Here is a 14,472-nt window from a genome sequence, read left to right as displayed (position 1 = left end):
CTTGTTACTGACCTCATAGTCCAAATGAACGTCTCTGAAATATCATCTCAGCCAGGAAGGAAGTTACTGATGCTCTCAGGGTCTCTACAATAGGCAGAGGGCTTTATTTATAAATGTAAAACATTCAGCTTTTTGCCCCCATCACTTGAAACAGGTATGCAAAATTGCAGAAGTTTTCAAATAGAATCTAGCTAACCTCTTCCTAAAGTTAGTACTTACTAAAATAAGGGCTGAACCTCATTGTGAGCCAAATTCTGTTCTCAGATATACTGGTGTAAATCCACAGTAACTCCACTGAAGTCAATGGATTTACACTGGGGTAACAGAGCAGAATACAGCCCTTTACTCAGAATTCCACACCCACTGGGCTCAAGCTCTGTATTGCACAGCTATCCCTGAGAAGAGATCAACCATAACCCGTTCAAACCTTCTCTGAAGAGGCAGTGCTCTCTACCAAAGAGACTCTTTCTTAAGCTGTGGCAGGGCATTTGTATTTAATAGATGTGACAGTAAAACAAAGGTTTAAATAGTCTGGAATAAAAATCACTTTCCCTCTCAGCCTGGTTATACTTCTTTGGTACCCGTGATGTCATAATTCTATTTCCAATTTTCATAGATACTTGGAGGAAAAACAAAGCAGACAAGAAACAAAGTAGATAAGAAACAAAGCAGATAAGAAACAAAGCAGATAAGAATTTCTACTAGTCTTGCTTCCAATAAATACAGTAAGAATGTATAAATATGAGAGCACTTTTGGGAGAGGATAATGAATATTCTGTCCATCCATTCACAGGGAGCTGAAACCCTGTTTGTAATTTTCCTTGGCCATTGGTGTCTAGAATTGGTAATATCAGATGACATGAAACTGAGATGAAAGAGAAGGAGACATCATTTCTAAATAGAACTGACCAGGTTCAATTGGAAGAGCCAATTCTGCTATCAGTTAATGAGTGCTACCCTATAGGCTTCAACAAGCTTGCAAGTTCTAATTGACAGTGGAATTTTGCCCAATTACTTCAAGACTCAAGCAAAAACTCTTAGTTGCATGGGGTGAATTAAATGGTGCAACATCAACTAGGGTGACAAGATGTCCCAATTTTATAGGGACAGTCCCGATATTTGGAGCTTTTTCTTATATAGGCGCTAATTACTCCCCACCCCCTGTCCCAATTCTTCACACGTGCTATCTGGTCACCTTAATATCAACCCATGCACAGAGCCTTCTTATTGTCCCAAGAGAAATCTCCCTATCACCAGAAAGTGATATAGGGAACACAACAATTTAAATATAATTCAGTGTACTGAATATTAAAGACAGTAAATATTTCCTGTGGAATTCTGTATATACGAGACAACCCTCCGTAGACACATGTTTGCCCCCTCACTCAGACACACGGCCCTTCAAGAGCTCATGCTAACCACAATGATAACTCTGCTTTAGCTAAAGCGACTCCAGCTTCCTGCTTCACTGGTCTTGAGACTGAGAAAAGATGGGGCTTTCTCTTCTTGTGTTTTCACTGAGCTGTGTCCGCCAGGTGTTTGAAACAGAGAGAAAGCCCTCGCATCACCTAACGCAATCTTTGTCACTACCGTGGCCAGTGGACATAGCTATGTGACAAGCCTGTTCTTTTACACAATGCATTTGTATTACTTCATGCTGGGGCCCAGAGACATATTCTATTTTATCTAACACAGAAACCTACATTATTATTGCAGTAACAGATTCAGGTCCAGTTCTGTTCTTACATACTCTGGAGTCACTCCATTGACTTCCATGGCATTCCTCCAGAATACTGAGAGCAGAACATAACCTTAAACCTCCAAATATCCCACCAGACATAGCGAAGCCAAAGTTTAGCCATCATTTAGTATTGGTGGAAGAATGGGTTTTATCCCCCCACTAGTTCATATCTAGGTTGTGTCTGCATTTGAGTTTTTGTCTTACCCATAATTATTCCCAACAGATGCAGACTGACTGGTGGTGGCAATGGCAGAGGTGGGCAGTTTGGAGATGGCACATGCATTTTTTCCCAATTGTGTTGTCTAGACCTGCTCAGGGAAGGTGGTAAAAATGCCTGCGTATCATTGATGCTGTAGCGCCCATTGTTGGTACCATTGGTGGGGCTTCACTCACTGGGCATTACAAGTAATGTACTGTAGACAAGGCTCTGATAAAGAGGAGTGTGAAGGGAGGATAATGGATATTCTCTCCCTCAGAACATATTACATTTGTAATATTTCTTTTTCAGAACTCATGTTCTGTCACATTTTCCTGTCTCATCCCCTGCCGAGGCCAGCTAGTTGGATGTCAGCTAGGGCTGTGTGGAAAATACAGCAACAATCTGTGAAACTTCATGAAAAAAATCACAATTTCATTCTGGGCCATATTGCCTCATACTATAAATTGACACTTGGTTGAGCTTTCTTTCCCAGCAAGGGACTAGATCAGTGAAATAGGGCTGTTTCAGAGAGCAAAGGGGAAAATGGAAATGGGACTTCCATTTCTCCCTCAATTCCTCCCATTCTGATCTAATCACTTTGAATAGAGTTAACATCCACCATCCGTCCCTGAAACTTGGACCTTGTGCCTTTAAAACCCCCTCACATTTCTGTACATAATTACAGTTGTACAAAGCAATAAATTCAGCTACACAGACACAACTTCTGGGGCAGCAGCCTGAAGGTGACTAACATGCAGAGAGCAGTTCAAAGCAGCAGCAGCAAATATGTTCTGGTAGTAAAAGATGCCACAAATTCAGCCCACACACAAGTAGCAGCTAGTAGACAGAGCAAATGTGGTAATGGGTCGGCTCTTCAGAATAGATAACTGGTATATGTGCATGAAATCAGCTCAAGCGGAGAGTTTACAATGACTTTTTTGCTCTTATTTTTTTATTCTCTCTTTTAAAGTAAAGAAACATATTTGTTAACTAACTTTAATATTTTCTTAAGCAAATATTCTCTCCAGTCTGAAGTGTCTGCTGAGTGCACTAGGTGGAAACCTGGTCAAATTCTTAAACAGAAAGACATAAAAACCAAACACACTGATTAGCAAATTGCTTTTCCTAATTCAGTTCAATGTGATTTGTGAGGTCCTGTTATCCACCACTTGCAAATATTTAGTTGACTGCTGGGAATTTCTGACAACACTTGCAGGTGCCAGGAGTTTCCCAAAATGTAGTCGCCACGATTATTCATCCAAAAACCTGAAACAGAAGTTAATTTTAAAACCTTTCAATCATCAAGTCAGGGAAAAGCAACAATACCATGCAACTTAGGCAATCACTCATACAACACCCATGCTGAATGCCAGATATACTAATTGAACAATTTGCAAGTAATCAATAGGCTGAAAATTTTTCATAGAAACTATCTGAATCAGAAACAGTTCACAAATGATTTGCTAACCAAAATGGAGGTCATATTCTTAAAGAATGTTCTTTGTAGCAAACAGATCAACCAGCTCTGCTCCGCACACCGGGGTTTAACAGTTTAAGGTCTCTTGAAAAGACCAGTACCCATGCAGCAATAATTGTTAGACAGCTGAGGGTGGATAGCCATGGTGACTGAGCTCAATAGGAAGAAATATAGCGCTTTTGCTGTTTTTTTGGGAGGTAACTATTTTAGGAAGTAAGTATAGTTCTCTCTGTTACCACACTGTTAGAAGCTTAGTTACTGTTTGAGAATTAATGTAGATGTTCAGTGATTGTGACAGGAGTGTGTTGAACTAGATCACTGAAAAGTTGTGTAGTGCAACAGTGGTAAGGTTGCCAGGTGTCTGGATTTCGACCAGAATGACAGGTCAATACGGGACCCTGGAGGCTCCAGTCAGCACCACTGACCAGGCCATTAAGAGTCCAGTCAGAAGCACAGTGGAGCTAAGGCAGGCTCTCTGCCTGCCGTGGCTCTGCATGCCTCCCAGAAGCAGCGGCATGTCCCCCTCTGCCTCCTACCAGTAGGGGCAGCCAGGAGGCTCTGCGCCCTGCCCCCACCCCAAGCGCTGGCTCCGCGGTTCCCAGCCAATGGGAGCTGCGGGGGCAGCACCTGAAGATGAGGCAGCGCGCAGAGCCGCCTGGCCACGCTTCTGCATAAGAGCCGGAGGGGAGACATGCGCCTGCTTCCGGGAGCTCACCCCCTCCCACGCCCAAACCCCCTGCCCCAGCCCTGATCCCCCTCCCACCCTCTGAACCCCTCAGCTCCATCCCAGATCCCCTTCCTGCACCCCAAGCCCCTCATCCCCATCCCCAACTTGCACCCCCAACCGGAGCCCTCATACACCCCCACACTCCAATCCTCTACACCAGCCCAGAGCCCCTTCCCGCACTCTAAACCCCTCAGCCACAGCCTGGAGCTCCCTCCTCCACCCCAAGTCCCTTCTCACCATCCCCACACCAGAGCCTGCACTCCCAACCAGAGCCCTCACCCCGCACCCGAAGTCCCTACCGCAGCCCGGAGCCCCCTCCCGCACCCTGAACCCCTCATTTAGGTCCCCACCCCAGAAACTGTACCCCCAGCCCCGAGCCCATACACCCTCCCACACCTCAACCCCCTGCCTCAGCCCAGAGCCCCCTCCCATACTCTGAACCCCTCGGCTGCACCTTCCAGCCCAGAGCCCCCACCTGCAGCCCAAACCCCTCATAACTGGCCCCACCCCAGAGTCTGCACCCCCAGCCAGAACCCTCAACCCCTCTCGCATCCCAACCCACTACCTCAGGCTGGAGCCCCCTTCTTCACCCAGAACTCCTCATTTCTGGCCCCATCCCAGAGCCTGCACTCCTCATCCCTTCCCACACCCCTACCTCCTGAGCCAGCCAGGCGAAAATGAGCGAGTGAGTGAGGGTGGGAAGAGTGATTGACAGAGGGAGAGGGGATGGAGTGAGCAGGGGCAGAGCCTCAGAGAAGGGGCAGGACAGGGGCGGGGCCTCAGAGAAGGGGCAGAGCAAGGCGGGGTTGGATTGTTTGGTTCTGTTCAAGTAGAAAGTTGGTAACCCTAAACGGTAGTAATTCATGTTGTTGGAGCACATGAGAAGGGAATTGTATGTATGTGTTTAAAGCTCTGTTCTGCGAAGTTGCATTGTATTCAATTAGTGTGCAACTGAAATGTAATTGGACAAATGGTCACTTTATACTTGTGTTTGCTAAGAATAGAATGTCCACTACGTTATTTTATGTATAGAAAGCAGCAGCCTCCTGGGCAGTTTGTCCTTTTCCTTCCTTCAATATTATGTCCACAATTTAGAAATGAAAATAAAATTATACTTCCTCTAAAGTACTGAGCATCTGGTTTAGATCTGTGCTTAAATAAATCTAAACCAGAAATTCTTTATTATTATTATTTTGGATTACAGTAACATGTAGATCTCCAACCATGGATAAGGGCTCCATTGTGCTAGGCCTTGTACAAAGAGATGGTCCCTGCTCTGAAAAACTTACAATCTAAATATAAAAACACTTGAGTATTAGTTGTTCTATCTGTGCAATTTGTACCCAGTGTTAACAGGTGCACTAAACCTGGCAGTGGAATTTTGGACCAAAATTGTTGATTCGCCTTTGGAACATGTATTATCTGTTTATCTCTGATTTCAAAAGGGCAGACTTTGGAAAATTAAGGGAATTAGCTAAAAAATTCAGCTGGACTGAAGAGTGCAAGACTTAAATATAGAGGCAACTTGGAATTTCTTCAGGTCAACTACACAAAGACTATCAAATATGCATCCCAAGTCAGAAAGCCTGTAGGGAATGAAAAAAGGAGGTGATCAGCAAAGAAAGTTACACTGTGAAGGTTAGAAAAAGTAGGAATAACTGAGAATTGCTAAAAGTCAAGATGAATTTGCTCTTGTCAAGGAAACAAGTTCTGGGGCTCTCTTTGGTTTATATATCATTGTTCCTAAAGCTCATGCTACAGGGTTTGAGCCAGCAGTTGCCAGGGTCAGGAAGGGACCCCCTAATGTATTCTGGGAAGATTTTTTAAATCTCCTTCATCTGAAGCCTCAGGGATGGTCACAGCTGAAGATGGGACATTGGAGAGAAGTCCAGGGCTCTGAGGTGGCACCGAGCATTCTCTCTCTTAGATGTTTGGCTGACTGGTTCATGACCATGTGCTCTAACTGATCGCCGTAGGTGTGGGGTCAGGAAGGAATTTTTCCCTGGGTTAGATTGGCAGTGATCTTGAGGGGTTTTAGCTTTCCTCTGCAGCATGTGGGTACAGGTCACTTGCCAGGATTATCTGGATATACCTCACGATCATTTCCCTGTCATTGTGGGGTCCTTGGGCACTGGTGCACCTCTGCCCCTTCTATTCTCTGCCTATGGTACATAAAAGTCTAGTCTCCTGTGGGCTGTAATACTTTGGTCCCTTTCAGTTGTTGGGGTTGGTGTAGGTTCTGGGTGGTGTTGGTGGCTAGTGGCTGTCCACTGCTTATCTTCAATCACCTTCTCCCACCTTTCTTCCTAACCCCCTTGATCATCTTTCAGGAACACACTACAGACTCTGGAAACAAGTAACAGTGTCAGCAAGTTGGGTTTGCTAGTTTGTTTAAGAAATTAAATGGTTTTTTTAGATCCCCCTACTAGCTGAGTGATGGGTTAATTAGAGCGACAAGGAGGATGAGGTAGTATCTTTTATTGGACCAACTTCTATTGGTGAGAGAGAAGCTTTTGAGCTACACAGAGCTCTTTCTCAGGTCTAGGAAAGGTACTCAGAATGTTACAGCTAAATACAAGATCAAAGAAATAATACATATTCTAAAGGACCATTCAAGGTGAAGTGGCCAGTTTACACACCTGCAGTCACAGGAAAAAAACGGGGGCAGGGTTAGTGGATTACAGATTGTTGTAATAAGCCATCAATCCAGTGTCTTTATTAAGACCATGATTTTTAGAGTCTAGTAAAGTTATGAATTTAAGCTCTCAGGCTCATCTTTTAAGAGTGTTGTGCTGGTTTCCTTTGAGGATCAGCACTGATAGGTCAGATATAGTAGGATCGCTTTGTGAAAAGTGTTATAGGGTGTTTTTTTCTTTTATCATTTTCCTCTGTGAATTCATTCAAGAGTATAATGACTGTCTGGTTTCACCCACATAGTAACTAGTGGGGCATTTAGTGCACTGAATGAGGCACACCACATCTTGTGATAGGTATGTGTAGGATTCATAGATCTTGAAAGGTGTTGTGGGGGATGTTGATCATTGTAATAGTGGATACATGTGTGCAAGTTTTGCATCTGTTGTTGTGGCAGGCAGGGGCGGCTCTATGTATTTGCTGCCCCAAGCACGGCAGTCAGGCGGCTTTCGGCGGCATGCCTGCGGGAGGTCTGCCGGACCCGCGCCTTCGGCGTACCCGCCACTGAATTGCCGCCAAAGCCGCTGGACCGGCGGACCTCCCGCAGGCATGCCGCCAAAGGCTCCCTGACTACTGCCTCCACAGCGACCGGCAGGCCTCCCCCCGTGGCTTGCCGCCCCAGGCACGCGCTTGGTGCGCTGGTGCCTGGAGCCGGCCCTGGTGGCAGGGTCTGGTGCCGCTTTGAGTTAGTGTTGTTGATGGATTCATTGGCAGTTTGAGAATGACTAAGCCATTTTTAACTTCGATGTGTCTAAAAATTGTAACCCAGAGCACTTCATTGTTAAAAGCATTCAGCTATGAGCAAATTTTAAAAGCTGGAGGTGGCCACCCATGAAGTAACCATCAAAGACCTAGTGGCCAGACAGACAAACGTGCTAATCTAATACAAAATATGCCCTCTCAAAACTGCTTCCCCAACCCAGATTAATGCTTCAGGGCCAGATGTGGCTGTTCCCCGCAGAACATCCCACCTCTCACACATGAAATACAGGATACCGCTGGCCTGACGCTCTCCTGCGTACAAGGACTATTTTCTACTAGTGCCCCTGGGAGGACATGGGGATCTCGCTCCCTTTTCTGCACAGGAGAATTATTTTCCAAGGGCAAGGAGGGCAGTTGCCACCACCCAGAATTTTCATGAATCTACATTCTCTCACCCCCCAGACCTTGCGGGATGTAATATAATCTCACATAATATTCGATATACTGACACAATTTTACTTCCCTCCATTGAATTTTTCTGAAAAGACATTTCTGATTCTGTGCTACACAGTAAAGCTACTCAGTTGCACCCTTTTAAATGGTGCAGCAATGACTATGGTTCCTCTGTACCATAAGAACTCAGGGTCGCATCAGATCTCCCTGAGGGTTGTTATGGCACCTACTTGTCTCTTGCCTACACAAGGTGCAGTCCACCCCCTCCTTATTATTCAACATCTAAATGAAGCCCCAAGGGACCAAATAAGGCAACACAGGCTGCAGGGCCAGCAATTTGCAAACACACAGGTCTATAATTGCTTCACGTCAACTGCAAACAGCACCCTCTGCCAAGTAATCTCAATGGTTAGTTAGCCAAATAAGCACCTGGATGAAAACCAGCAGGCAAGTACTGAAGACCGGCATGTCCGAGGTGACGCTGGTAGAAAGAAGGAAGTGCTCTGAATAGCTTCCTTCCTTCATAACTATCCCCGTTATTGAGAGCATGAGCCCCCAGAATGTTAAGGCAGTCCATAGTCTCGTGGTCCTCTTGGACTCAGTGCTGTTGGACACTCAGATATCCACAGCAACAAAGACACCATTTCTATCTGCACCTGGCTAGAAAACTGTGTGCTGTTCTAGCAGACTACCACCCAACTGACAGGTTTTGCTAGCAGCAACAAGAGTCAGGTTCAGTTAGCTGGTAGTTCCTTTAACAATTATCATATGCCACCAGCTCGAGCCCCGCCTCTTTGAAAACCTGGGAAAACTAAATACATCCCCTGGGCAACCTCCACAGGCAATACTTCCCCAGTGACAAGCACTGAGTCTGTGCATGAAGCAGGGAACATTGTATTAGAAGGGGGAAAAGAGACACAGAATCACCTTGGGGGAAACTAGCAAAATAAACCACAAATGTCTCTCTATATAACTACTAAGTAAAACTCCCACCCCTCAGCCCAACAGTGTCTTTGGTAAGAGTCTTTAGAGTCAGTGTTCCACTTGTGGTGTGAACACCCAAACAGGCAATGTTCCTTCAATAGCCAGTCCACCCCCTCTCTTCCACTGCACCCCCACTCACTATTTGTTGTCTAGAGTTAGTAAAGGCCAGAGTTCAGGTACATCCATCTCCAGCCCCTAAGTGAAATGCTGGCAGATCTGCTCTGGGGCCCCCATGATCTAATGCAGCTGTGGTGATTTCAGCTCTAATAATTCTGGGTAGACATCACTGGGTTTCCCCAGTTATGCTGCTGCTGTCCTTTAGAGCTTCAACAAAAAACACCTCTGTGCTGCTTTAGGTCACAATGCAGCAGCTGCACAGAAAAGTTGCCTCTCACAAACTCTTCAGAGAGGGATCAGTGGCATATAGGACCCTAAACAGAGTTCCTACCACCTATGGTGCACTCATACCAGAAAATAAAAACCTCTTTCTTTGACTTTCTCTAGGCTCTGCTACTTAACTGTGCCAGACTGCGGTATTGGTCAGGGTGACCTGTCACCCCAGGGACATTTGGTGCCATTCTCTTGCCCTTTCGTTATCCAACAGCAACAACAACTTTTTATTATCCCCCCCCCCCCCCAAAAAATAAAAAATGTTACTGAATTTTGAACAAAATTGCCTAAACCCTCACATAGCAAAAATATATATGAGGCCAGGCCTATTCAGTCATTTTCCACAGTTTACCAACAGATGTCAGCCAAGATCTCTCTCCCTTATGGATCCTCTGTCCACCTGGAGTTCTCAAGCAGCTCTGGGCTGTTCTTTCCCCCGTTCAGCAATAGACAGTAGAAGTGAGTTTCCATCTCTTCAGAGCTTCAGGCCACAGGACTTCCAAACACAGACCTGGCCACAGTGATCCATCCATTCATGATCTCCAGGCTTAATTATTGCAAGTCATTATATCTAAAAAAGAAACCGAACTCTCCAAAAAAGTTCCAACTGGTACAAAACGTAGCAACCCATCTGCATAGGACACAGGTGAGCACAAACACGACTACTTAGCGCTCCGGGTCTCCACTGGCTCCTCACTGAACACAGAGTTCTTTTCAAAAGGAGGCTACTCCAAGCCCTAGCATTGGCCCTAGGTACCTAAGGGATATCCCTCTGTACTCCCATGACAAATATGTTCCAATGGAACCCATGACATTGTCAAACAATAGGGGAAGCTCTTGAATAAGTTCTTTTGTCAACTGGGACCTCTCTGACCCTTCCATACCCCTTCACCCACGTGGCACCCCCTTTCCCTCAACCTGCACTGTGGTCACGCCACACAATTAATAACAAGGAACTTTGGTTCCAATGCTCCCTCATTAGCTTTAACAGATTTTTATAGATAGATTATTATTTTTGACCCCCACTTTTTTCTCTTGTGGCATCCCTGCTGGGTGCAATTAAGGTTGTTTGGGTGTCATAACTGTACGTTTCCATACCCTATCATATCTGGATGCTTTACATCTAGCTAAGTAGGAATCTCTTGGGTCTACAATGCTTTTGAGGATGGGATGTTTATTATTGATACATATTCTCATCCTTAACTTCAGCTTAACATGTTTTGGCTGGCAGTTATTAAACCACAATGAAACAGAATTAACCAAAACAGCCCTTCTGTCATCGTAACTAAGACCCAATCCTGCTACTTACTCCATCTTGGCAGACCTCCGAAGGGACACCTTGTGTTTGCAGGGGTCTGCCCAGGCAGAGTGATTTGCAGTAGCAGAGCCTAATTGTAGGTACAGCAATTCTTGTTTCATTCTCTATTTCTCCACAGGTCTCTCCACACGTGGGTGATCATGGTAACGCTTCTCATAAGTGCAGTCTCGGCAATTTGTCCCCAACACCTTGGGATGTTTAAAAAGAAAACAAGTAAGTAATAGGTTATTTGTACATGCACCTATATATTTGTGACATTTAAGAAAAAGTTAGACAAACGTCCATCCGGGATAGCAGAAGTGTAAATACTCCTGCCTCAGTGCGGGCAGATGGACAGGAGGATCTCAAGGCCTCTTCCAGCCCTACATGTCTATGATTCTCAGAGTGAGTGGTGTAGCTGTAATGTATTATAGCGATTATCATTGGAAATGCTGAGCTTTGTTGGCACAGTTGGTATGAAGCGTGACAACCAGGCTCCCGCAGTTAGTGGCCTTAGGTCTGTTTTTTCCAATTCCAATTGTCCTCATATGAGCTTAACACTGTGCCCTACTTGTTGAAGGTAATAGACTTCTATGTGCCCGTCAGAGACACTAGGTACGTACTCAGGACAACTTGCCTCTCCCACAGCTGAACTGCTATTTCTAGCACGGTAGAGCGATGAGAGCTCGTGCAGGTCTGTCTCCTTGAGCTGGGAATCACACCTCCAGCTCAGAGTGTAGACATATCCTATATGTTGAGGGCAAAGTTCTGGCTGCCCATGAGCGTGGCTAGAGGGAGAAAAAGGTACAAGGACATTTTTCTCCCGCGCTCACCAAGCACATCTTTCAAGGAGCCAGACACAATACTGACCCAGCAATAAACTGTGCAGTTGGCTAAGCATGCCTGCAGAATTCCATAGCCAGCAGGACTGTGATGCGGGCAAGGCCTCCTGAGCAGCTGCTAGTATTTGGCAGCACATGAAGTGCACTTTGTACCTTTCCCCCTTGCTGGCTGATATTTAGTAACGTTTGCCCATTCCTGCTTTGCCTTAAATGTTAAACAAAGAAAACATACGTACAGAGAGCTTAACATCACATAAAATGTTACAAAACTCAATAAACCATTGCAGACCGGTTGACTCCTGTTGCTACTTGCTTCACTGAAGTCTCGTGAGCTGCGACTCATCATGGGTCACCTCAAGAATCAGGTTTCAAAGGCTTTTGCAATTGTACAGGAAGCAGGAATGATCCTACATACAAAGAGAAGAAAAAAACAATCTCCATCAACATTCAATTGTGTCAATCATGTATGGCAGCATTTTATTATTTACTTTCTCTCTCCAAGTGCACTGGGTCATTCTGGATACTGCAGCTTCTAGGGGAGTGATTCTAGTTGTGTTGTTTGCCATCTTCCTTATACAGAATGTCCAGCATCTCCAAAGTAAGCCCCCATCCTGCACGGATTAAAATTTATACCGTGTAGTTTCCTGCAAAGATGCCTTTTTTTTTTAAAGGGAACTTAGTTATATACAGACTCAGTGCTAGCTTTTGTGCAGTTGAATTTTATATCTGGTGCAAAATAGAGATTTCAAGTTCCCTGCACAGCAGCTGAGAATCTCCATAGCACTCAATGTTATAGGGACCCTAGAGCACGTCCTCTCCCATCTCCAGCCCTGTCCCTGTCCAACCTTCTACATCAGGGCTTGCAAAGAGGCCTGCATAGGATTGCTTATGACAGCCTTGTACAGTGGTGTGTCAGGAGAATTCTCCCCTGCCAACTGCAGGCAGGGCCATCCCTAGGGAGGTGCGAGGTCTGGGGCAAATCAGCCTGTATGGGGCTCCCCTTAACATTTTTTATACAGGTGAAACCTGTTTATAGTGAACTTCAAGGGCAGCTGCTGGCTGCAGGTTAAATATTGATAGCGCCCAGGGTATAATTATAATGTAGTTATATTATATTGTAGTTCTTTTTTAGAATTATAATGAAGTTCATATAATTAAAAAAACCACACCAATCACGATAAGTGTCGCACTGCTTACATTTTGAAATCCATCTTCCTGGACACAGGTGCATATGGTGTTGCTACCCTCAGTGGATTTTTTAAAAATGTAATTACACATTCGCAACACTGAGAGCCCATGTCTTGGGAACTGGGTGGCTTTTGGAGGGCCTATATGTGCCCTGGTGCTGGGGAACCCCAGCACCCTCCAGAGTGGAGGAGGGGCTCTGAGATCCGTTTTCTCTGGTGGCTGGGGGGAAGGGGAGGTGAAGAAGCAGATGGATGGAGGAAAAAAAGAGATTGGTGACAATTACATGGTGTGCCGGTGCTGTTGGTTATGATTTCCTTTTGGAGGGACTAGGAGAGATTGACGATGATCCTGTTGTGATGGGAGGGGTGGGATCCCTTCCAACACAAAATAATTGTATTGCCTGAGCTGATGATATATGTGTATATGATAATATAAATCCTTTAACTTCAAAACATATAGATTTCATTTTATTGGAAGAGGGAAATAATAAGGGAGATGCAGGCAGGTATGACTTTGAGTACACCAAAATGCCAAAAACTAATCACTTTAGCCATACCTCTTCTTTAAAAAAAATAGTTTTGCAAATCTTCCTGTTTTCTCTAGTATTGCGGCAAGAATTGTGTCCTGGAATTTGGATCAGAGAACCACTCTCAGATCCTATTTTCTGAAGGGTTCTAGTTTCACTCTCACACCATAGAGGCTCCAGTGACTTTCTGGGTGTAACATCATTTCCTTCCATGTGTTTGATGTTTATATAAAGCACTAAGCAGGGGTTAATCTGTCTATGCTTTCCAGATCACAGGAAGAAAAAAAGCCAACAAAAGGATTAGCAAGAAAGAGAACCTGCAGAAGTAAGACTGCAGTGCCCCAGAAATCCTTTTCATTGGACTTTGAAAATATTCTCATTGGTTCTCCATAGTACAACAAAAACTGAGAAATCCCCTCAATTCAGCCAGAACTTTTTTGAGCTTCCAGTACTTCAAAACACTTTACAACTGCTTGTGTAAATATATAGAGTTACACAAACACACAGGACTATTGTTTAAGAAGTGAATGGAATGGAAGCACAATGTAATGAAATAAGATGGACGGTAGCCAGGATGGAGGGATCAACTCTGCTGCTTTTCCAGTGGCACTCTTTGCATTTTTCATGACTTGGCAGAGAGGAGTTCTGTATTTTACATCTGCTTTAGATGACAATGCATCCAGCAACACAATGCTTCCAATGCCATGCCTGGCCATCAGTGCAGTTCTGACATCAGGCTAGGTTGTAGAGAGTGGCAATATTCGATTTCTTGCCCAACCCTCTGCAACTGAGCAATAGCCTCTTGCTCTTGGAAGGAATTGTATCCCATATAGAAACACCAATGCTAGTTCTGGCAGTACCTGTTTTCTTCCTGGAGTTTCTCTCATCAAAAGCTCTCGTTCCCTCTGCAGTTCACGGAAGTGTCATGCATAGGATCCTGGAAGATGCCCCTTTGTTGTCCAGGCCTGGAGGTAAGGTGTGAAGAAATCAAAGGTGCAGCACAGGAGAGCAATTAACACAAAAAAAAATCATATTGCATAATCAGAAAGAGATGCATTTGATTTTCCACCAAACTGTGCTGTCCTCTGATATTGTTAGTGACAAAATTAAGCTAAAGGGTTTTAAAACCATAAATTGAAGGGTCTCAGTATTTTTTAAAAATATGAACTCAGTTTAAAAGATAAAACTACTTCTAAAACAGCAATATAAATATAATCCAAAGCAAGGAATGAACAAGTCATTGAATTAAGAA

At 44.6% G+C, this 14,472-nt stretch overlaps 1 long non-coding RNA gene across 1 annotated transcript; it reads right to left on the bottom strand.

The window, feature by feature from the left end:
* Positions 1-10,646: 10,646 nt before the first annotated feature.
* LOC117882406 lies at positions 10,647-14,186 on the bottom strand. The gene is made up of 3 exons (XR_004647003.1): positions 14,081-14,186; positions 11,796-11,913; positions 10,647-10,873 (listed from the first exon to the last, which is right to left on the bottom strand). It is a non-coding gene; the product is annotated as an uncharacterized LOC117882406 (long non-coding RNA).
* Positions 14,187-14,472: the final 286 nt, after the last annotated feature.

Source organism: Trachemys scripta, chromosome 9, assembly GCF_013100865.1.
Source record: "Trachemys scripta elegans isolate TJP31775 chromosome 9, CAS_Tse_1.0, whole genome shotgun sequence".
In the NCBI taxonomy this organism is placed as follows: Eukaryota; Metazoa; Chordata; order Testudines; family Emydidae; genus Trachemys; species Trachemys scripta.
This window is presented reverse-complemented; position numbering and strand designations above follow the sequence as displayed.